A 9,625-nucleotide genomic window follows, 5' to 3' on the forward strand; every position below is an offset into this window, starting at 1 on the left:
CTATTCTGAGTCTAGGCTAATTTCTATTCATATGAGAAAATGAGTGATATATATTAGCTATACTTCAAGAAGTCACTAATGATCTTTCACTTATTTTATTTACTTTGTATCGAGATATAATTGATGTAACATTGAATAAGCTTAAGGTGTACATCATGTTGATTTGATGTACTTAATTATTGTAACTGGATTGCCATTGTAGCATTAGCTAACTCAAACACATCCTATAATTATCAATTCTTTTTTGTGGTGAGAATAAGGTTTAGTCTTGGTACTTTTGAAATGTATTATAAAATATTACTGACTATAATCATTAGGCTGTGCATTAAATCTCTAGTTGCAAATTTGTACCCTTAAACAATATATGCCCGATTCTTCTTGCCTTTGGTAACACTGCTCTACTATTTTTCTGAGTTTGGCTTTTTGAGATTCTACATGTAAGTGAAGAATTTATAGTATTTGTCTTTGACTTACCTCACTTAGCATAATGACTTAGAGGTCTATCTGTGATGTGGATGGCAGGTTGTTTTTTTTTTTTTATGGCTGAGTGATATTCCATTATATATACACATCACCTGTTGATCCAGTCATCCATTGATGCATACTTAGCTTGTTTCTATATCTGAGCTATTATGTTTATTGCAGCATTATTCATAAGAGGGCAAGTAACTTTTAATGTCTTGTTTTCATTACCTTTGGATATATGCCAAGAAGTAGGATTGATGGATCATTTGGTAGTTGATTTTTTTTACTTTTTTCAGGAACCTCCATAAGGTTTTCCATAGTGATTGAGCCAATTTATATATATAAAAGTTTTGTTTCTCTACATCTTTGCCAACACTTGTTTTCTTAATGATAGTCATTCTAATAGGTCTGAGGACTTATCTATATTTTTGATCTGCATTTCCCTGGTGACTAGTGGCTTTGAACATCTTTTCGTGTACCTGTTGGCCTTTTAGGAATTATTAAAAACTTACATCTTAAAATTATAAAGTTTATTATGGAATGCAAATTGTTTTTGTTATACAAGAAATTGTTCTTAAGTAAATATGTTACCCACAAATACTGTGATGGAGACATTCCAAACTCTTGATCCCTGTTGCTGCTGCTGCTAAGTCACTTCAGCCGTGTCTGACTCTGTGCGACCCCATCGACGGCAGCCCCCTAGGCTCCCCCATCCCTGGGATTCTCCAGGCAAGAACACTGGAGTAGATTGCCAGTGCCTTCTCTGTTGATCCCTGTTACCAGGGAGAAATAGGGGATGGCCTGTGATGAGTCCTTTGTCTCCCAGGTGTCATCCTTCAATTTCTTCCTTTCTAAAAGGTGTTGGATTTTTTTCGGAGTGGCAATATGACCAGCCTCAAGTGGAAATCAGTGATGGATTTTAGGCCACTGTGTCTATTATACTTTCCTGTGATAGGTATGTACCCAGTCATGTGTTGTTAGAATGATCCATGAAATAAAGTTACATGAATATAGTGAAATGAAAAACAAATAGAAGTATACTCCATGACTTCTAGGGAAGGGGTACTTTCTGGTAAGGTGAAGTCCTGTTATTCCATTTTTTTTCCAACCCTTTCTGCTTGAACCATTGATGACTTCCTCATATTACATTTGCAGCGATGCAAAATGGACCAATAAAATTTTGAAATGCATCCTAGTCTAAAAGAATCAGATAAAACTGAGCCTCTCAATAACCTGGGTATAGTCTACCTACAGATTTCTTAAGTAAACAATAAAAATTATATGAGTACAGCCACTTTTGATTTGGTTACTGTTAGGATTACTTGAAGTTCCCTGCATTGTAACTGACCTATGGTATATTATCTCAAAAATCTAGGAAAGAATAGTCATAAAGCAAGGCTTTGACTTACCATGTTGAAACAGTAGCATCTTGAAAGGAGCAGTTTTGAGGCTAGCACAAAGAGAAGCAAACAAACAAAAACCACAAACAAAAATAAGCCCAACAAAAAAACCAGTTTTTAATTTTCTCAGCCTTAAGGCAGCCAGACATCCAGAACTGATCCTTCTCATAAGATAACAAAAACATTTCACTTAAATTTAGTTAAATGTAGGGTGACCAGTTGAGAAAAAGGACAATGAAGAGTTTCATACAGTTAGCCGTTAGTCCTACTGACATAAATTTTTATCTTCTGTTCCATGTTAGCGATCTTACTTTTTGTATGAATTGGCCCTTTGAAATTCTGTGAAGGAACTGAAAGAATCTCAGGGCATCTGGATCCAAGAGAGAAAAGTCAGGTGGCAAAGCCACCCAACAAGGGTAAGACCATGTAAGGCCAACTTGGAGAGTAAAGATACTGTCAAGAAGAAGTTAGGTGGGGCAAGATGGAAGACAATGAGAGAGTGAGTGAGCAACCCCTCAGGGGGTTATGTAATTTAGGCAAAAATAATGGTAGCCTAAATAGGGGGCTGCAGAGGAGGGACAACGTGTGAAAGGAGTTTAGGAAAGTATGTAAAAACAGAAGAATAGGTGTTACATTAGACAGAGGCATACAGGGAATAGGACTAGTTACAATGACAGGAACATTTGGATTTCATATTTAAGAAAACCAGACAGAAGACAGTGGAGCTGTTTGCTGGGAGTGTCAAATTGGACCAAATGCTGCATAGAAATAACATTCAAAGGCAAAAGTATTGATGGCATTGAATGTAAAGAATATGATCACTATGAGGGAAGCCAGACAGTTGTGGGTTGAAGAAGTGGGTGTACAGTGAGCTTCAGAGATAGTGAAGGCATGCAAATGTTGAAGGAGTGGTCCAAAGAGGGGTTAACTGAAGGGAAACGGAAATGAAAGTGGAAGGGAAAAGTCTTTATTTCAATAGGAGAGAGCTGAGTAATGTTCAAGGATCCATCTTGAACAGTAACTACCTTTATTCTCATCTCTTACAAACCATATACTAAAGCAGAGTTCTGTTGTTTTCCTTTCTTGTGGCATTGCAGATAATATAAAGGAAATTGTCAAAAACTATGAGGATACAATTCCCAGAGGTAGCATTGTCACACAGAAACTGAAAGAGACTTTTAAATTGAAAACAACAATGAAAATGCATTCTCACTGGGATTACAATGCTTCTAGCAGTCTCTTTCATAGCAGACATTCCTCAGAGGCTGCCAGTGCTACCAGAGTGCCTTCCCCTTGTACTTTAGCTCCTCCTGAAGGAATCTCCAGTGTGCAGCCTCCCTTCTCACGGGGCCTCCTGTTCCTTTTCTGTCCTCACAGAAAGCATTTCAGCTTTTGTTTAACTTGCTATTGTTGAAGATAGGTCCATTTCTACAGACAAGGTGCTAAATAGCTCATGCGTAGAGTTGTCTGTCAGCCTTGGAAAACCGACTATGCTTGTGGCAGAAATGTCTTGCTATTCCCAAAATGTATTTCCTCTGGGTCCTGGGTACTTAGCTAGACTACATTTCCCAGCCACCCTCCCAGTTAAGTGTGGTCATGTGCAATATGGAATGTGGACTGAAATGATGGAAAAAAAAGGTCTGTCACTAAGCTGTGTACAACTCTTTGCAACCTCATGGACTGTAGCCTTCCAGGCTCCTCTGTTCTTGAGATTTTCAGGCAAGAATAATGGAGTGGATTGCCATTTCCTTCTCCTGGGCATCTTGCCAATCCAGGGATCGAACCCTTGTCTCTCGCTTGGCAGGTGGATTCTTTACCACTGAGCTACTAGGGAAGTCCTGTCACTTAAAACCTTCAAGTGCTTTTTACATATTCTTTTTCTTTTCAACTACCTAAAATGGACACAAAGCCCAGCGGGAACTTGTAAGATACTCATTGAAGATAACATTTTCAGAAGGTAGAAGTCTGTGTCCCTGATTTAGCCCTGTGATGAGACTCATCTGACAACCAGCAGCTTTTAATCAGTGAGACATAAACTTGGATTAAACTGTGGAATTTCAAAGGCTTAATACAATGTAGTTAAAACAACCAAAATAGTAACAAATACATCATTCATTCATTCATGGTAATAGCATGTGCCATGCATTGATTTGTATACCACCCACTATATAACTGTTATATTATTTAATTCTCCACAAAATAAATTCTCTCTATAAAATAAAGCTATGATACCCATTTTACAGATCAAAGAGTTTATGCTTCAGAGCAATTACCAAATCATCCCAAAAGTGACTGTGTAAAATCCATATAGGGGCTTGTAATCTCTTCATCTAGAACATTGTTATGGAACAGATTCTAGGGATGTTTGGCTCTTCTGCATAGCTCCTGCTTCAAAGTAAACATAAGCTCTTAATTTATTTTGAAATCTATATGCATGAAACATCTGAAGAATGAATAGCTAAGATATTATTTACAGCATAATAATTCACAATAACACTTTAATTACCTGAAAAATCAGATATTCTAACATGCTTAAGCAAGGTCAAATTCTAGAGTCCCTATTAAAATAACAAAAAAGGGAAACGTTCTGTCCTGTTAAAGTTAAGTTCAAGATACAAAAGTATATCATCATAAAAGTTTGTCAGACTTACTTTTCACTTGGCATAACCTATTTAAAATGAACAGCTCAAGATCAGCCTGGCTTGACCTAAGTATATATGCACTGTCTTGAATATTCCCATTATGGTTCATTGAAAAGGCAATGGGCTTTGCAACAAGATTGACAACAAAAGGGAAAGTGATGAGGAAAATTGCCTTACTTATCTGCTACAGTACTCTTGATTGCCTACTGTAGTTTTACGGTTCATTATAAGAGGGGGAAAAAGTTTGACCGCCAACTTGAGTACTTGTACATCATATTGCTACAAAGAATAAGTTGCTTGAAACACTCTTTAATGAAGCCACCATAGTTGTGTTTCTGAAGCATCAATTTTCATCAGTTTTACCCCTAATGGAGTTATGTGGGTAAAATACTTAAAGGTCATCAGACACTGTGGGATGTGAATCAAGTGTAGAAAACTGAAGATGTTAAAAAATTACACAGGGGTGACACAGGCTATTTTCTGAGTCATCGCTGATACAGCATGAGATTTGACTGGGTAATTGAAGTAAATAGCAGAGCTTTCATAGATGTTCAGCACAGATCAGGTAGGGGTCAGAAAACATAACAACTTTAATCATCCTTTAACATAAGTGAATGCCACTCTGCAGTACTGTGGGGATGCTCCTATTTAAAGCTATTTCCCCATTCTACTAAAAGTACTAAATTTCACTTCAAAGGATACTTCCTAACTTAAAACACTTGAATACCTTAGTGTTAGTCTCTCAGTTGTGTCCGACTCTTTATGATCCCATGGACTGTAGCCTGCCAGGCTCCTCTGTGCATGGGGATTTTCCAGGCTAGAATACTGGAGCAGGTTGTCATTCCCTTCTCCAGGGGGATCTTCCCAATCCAGGGATCCAACCTGGGTCTCCTGCATTGCAAGCAGATTCTTTACCATCTGAGTCACCAGGGAAGCCCTCCCATTAGCTAGAATGGTGCTATTAAATACTACATACACTAGGCCTGTGTGGTTGTTTAAATTTAAACTAAAAGTAAAATAAAAAATTCAGATCTCAGTCCCAATAGTCAAAGTTGAAGTGTTCAATGGCTTCATGGGGCTTATGACTATGGCCTTAGACAATACAACTCTACATTTCCATCAGCTCTGAGAACTCGGATCTAGAACTACATTACCTGATAGGATACCCATGAGCCAGATATGAAATGTGGCTAGTCCATGTTGAGACTTGCTTTTGAGACTCCAGAATACACAGCAGGTCTGGAAGATATATTTCTAAAAATATACTGTAGAATCTCAGCAATTCATGTGCTAATTAAATGTTGAAACAATGATAGGTAAAATATGTTATTAAATCATCTGTTTATTTTTACTAATTAAAACATGACTATCAGGGAATTTAAATTTGCATACGTGCCTTGCATTATAGTTGTACTGGACAATGCCAGTCTATAGGAATCAAGCCTAGTTGGTAAAGACTTCCCAGGTGACACTAGTAGTAAAGAACCCACCTGTCAATGCAGGAGACTTAAGAGATGCAAGTTTGATCCCTGGGTTGGGAAGATCCCCTGGTGAAGGAAATGGCAACCAATTGCAGTGTTCTTGCCTAGAGAATCCCATGGACAGAGGAGCCTTGCAATCTGTGGTCCATCGGGTTGCAAAGAGTCAGACATAACTGAACTGACTTCGCACCAAATGCAAGCCTGAAGTACAAAGTAGCTCAGTGAAGTTCAGCGTACCATCTTGCATCAGGGAGTCTGCATACCTGAGGAATCATGGGGGCACTTACCACACTGAGGAAGAGAGATGGTTCCAGTCGGGACCTGAGGAAGGAAAATTTAGGTATCGTTTAAATGATACAGTGTTTTGATAAGGCGCAGAGCAAAGAAGGGCTGTTTGCCAAGGATTTAACTGCAAGCCTGAGGTTGGAAAGCAGATATTTATTTTCTCTTTTGAAACTAACAAAGTCAAGATACATGCAGAATGTATTCAAAACCCCCTTATTTAAAGTTCTACAACAAGATTAGAAATTGAGGCTGTATCAAGGGCTTCCTTGGTGGCTCAGATGGTAAAGAATCCACCTTCAATGCAGGAAACCCAGGTTCGATCCCTGGGTCAGGAAGATCCCCTAGAGAAGAGAATGGCTACCCACTCTAGTATTCTTGCCTGGGAAATTCCATGGACAGAGGAGCCTGGTGGGCTACAGTCCATGAGGTCAAAAAGAGTCGGACAGGACTGAGTGACTTTCTTTTTTTTTTTTTTTTTTTCCACCTTTATCAGGAGGACTGAGTTCAGTCAAAGGTGGTAGGATTCATTCTTGGTAATATTATTACTTAATGTTACATCCTCTTGTTAATTATCAAAAGCTATTTTTACAAGCTAATAATAAAGTTTCATATTTCTTGACCTAGCATTAAAGTTCATCCATGGTCTCTGCCATTCCTAGTAATATCCCTTATTCTTCATATATACTGTGATTATGTAAAAATGTTCTCAAAATGCCCTACTCTTTCCACCTCTTTGGTTCATATTCTCTCACTCCTGTTGAAATCTTTCATGGCTTAGTTCAAATATCATAGCTTCTAAAGGCTGCCCAGCTTTTACCTGCCACAGTCAAACTAGCATCAAACAAATATCCCAAAACTTCATTTTGACCTTCCTTGGGCAAATGATAGACATATTTTCACTTGGTGTGTAATCATTTGTACATGAGCCCTCTCTGCCCCCTACTTGGCCAGCTTTTAGAAAGGAGTGAACATGCTTTGACTTTATATTCCTCGTAAAACAGTCTATTTTACATAGTATGTTCTCCAAAACATATGATGAAGGAATGATTTATCTGCGATAATGAGAAAATCCAATTAGTAATGAAAAAAATAATTCCTTGTAGACAGATGGTATGACCTGACATTTTCAAACTTTGCTTTATCTTTGCTACATTTTCTCGACTGTCTTTAGCTTTTTGGGTGTCTCATACCCCCATTTCCTTTTGCCTCTTTAGAAACATACACATACATGCAGTCTAAATCTCTGCCTTCTAGAGAGAGGGGGGGAAAGTATGACCATTGCTTTAGAGAGTGAGTTCACAGAATAGCTGCACAGTTCCTATTATGCCACCCTGCTTATTTCTAATTTGGTAATAGTTACCAACATCTGTACCAACATCAGCTTGAATCAAAGTCTCCCTTCCTTCCTCAGTCATTTCCACCCATCTAATTGATTCCAGGCATTTCTAGGCAATGAATGTATATAATGAAAGATTATTCTAAACATACTTTGAAGACTGTAGGTGAAATAGGAGACAAATAGATAGTATTCTTTGAGGATATTTTATGTAATTGTTTATCTTATAGCTCTGGCATAGTATAAGAAGGTCTAATTTTTCTTGACAAGAATAAAATACATCCTACATAGGAAATGCTATACCTCTGAAAAAGGAAAAGTGTGCTGAGGAGCAAAAGACTGGTGCCTTGCCTAACTTACTAGCTAGGTGATGCAACAACTAGGCCCCAGGGATACAAAAGCATCTTGTGCCTACTTCCTCTTCAGGCAAAATAAATAAACAAAAATACTGGTCTCTAAACTTTTTTCATAAGAATCACAAAAGAAAAAACATTCCCAGGACTGGTCCCCAGGGATTTTGACTAGTGGGTTTAGAGAGGTCTGAAATCTATTATGTTTTGCTGTTATGAAGCATTCTAGTAATTACAAGTTTGAAAAACTCAATCTGATTGCAGCCTAGCTTCACACTTCACAGTGTACAAGAATCTCTGGGAGGCTTGTTAAAAATTGCAAATCGTGCCACCTGACTTCTCACAATCCTGATTCAGCAGATCTGAGGTGGCACTCAGGAATCCAAAATTTTAATGAGCATCTCCTGGTAATTCTGACTCAGGTTCATAGACCACAATTGGAGAAATAAGGATTCAGCTATGACTTAGGAGAGTTGATGGCTATAACTCCAGCAACCAGGGCAGACCTGGTGCTCAGTTACTGTTGCTGAATCAAATGGAAATGCCCTGTGATGTGTTGTTATTTTATCTAGCTAAAGAGCTCACTATTTGAAAGGGAAAAAAAGAACTGATATACTCTTTGCAACTCCATGGGCTGTAGACCATCAGGCTTCTCTATCCATGGGATCATCTAGGCAAGAATACTGAAGTGGGTTGCTATTTCCTCATCCATGGGATTTTCCAGACCCAGGGATCGAATCCATGTCTCCCGCATTGGCTCTCTAACACTGAATCATCTGGGAAACCCAATAAGATAACCAAGATTGAATTATCACTTCCAGTCCCCCATCTCTTCAGTACATTGATGTTTCAAATTCATTTTTTGGTTTATTCAATAAATGCTTCTTGAAGTCCTAGGATAGGCCAGGCAGCCTGTGAGGAACTGATGACATAGCCGTGAACAAGGAGAAATAGTTTCTCTCCCACTGCAACCCAAGGTGTAGGAGGGTTTTATGGTTATCTATTGCTGGATGACAAACCATCTCAAAACTTACTGGCTTACAACCAACAATCACTTCACTCACAATCAGCACTTTGAATAAGGGAGTGAAACATCTGTGTTTTCCATGTGACATCAACTTGCACGACTATTGTACCTGGGAGATCCCGTTTCAAGATGCTACCTGTCCATTTGACAGCAGCTGTCACAGCAGAGGTCCTGGTCCTTCCGTATGTGGCCTTCCCAGGGGCTGCTTGGAGCCCACACATCACAGGTGTCTGAGGGTAGGTGGACATTTTCCGTGGGGGCTGGCTTTCCTCAGTGTTGTAGCACAACAAGATATAGGCTGCAAAGCATCTTCCTAGCTAGCTTCCCAAGTCACAGAGGGTAACTCCACTAAATTCTGTTGGCAATTCAAATCGCTAAGGCAGTCATCGGTTTATAGGGTGTGAAATTTTCTTGCAACTCCCAATAGGAGGAGTAACAAAGAATTTGCTGCTGTTTTTAATTGTTCACGGGGTGAGACAGATATTTAACAATGAACTAAATACACTTGCAATGAGTACTACTAAGGAAAAGGATCTGGTGCTATGAAAACATAAAACAGAGGGAGGTAATTAGGAAGAGACCCCCTAAGGAAGTAATATTACAGATGAGACGGGCTCCAAGTCAGTGCTGCAATAAATG

Source organism: Giraffa tippelskirchi, chromosome 9, assembly GCF_054371585.1.
Source record: "Giraffa tippelskirchi isolate mGirTip1 chromosome 9, T2T-mGirTip1v1.2.pri, whole genome shotgun sequence".
In the NCBI taxonomy this organism is placed as follows: Eukaryota; Metazoa; Chordata; class Mammalia; order Artiodactyla; family Giraffidae; genus Giraffa; species Giraffa tippelskirchi.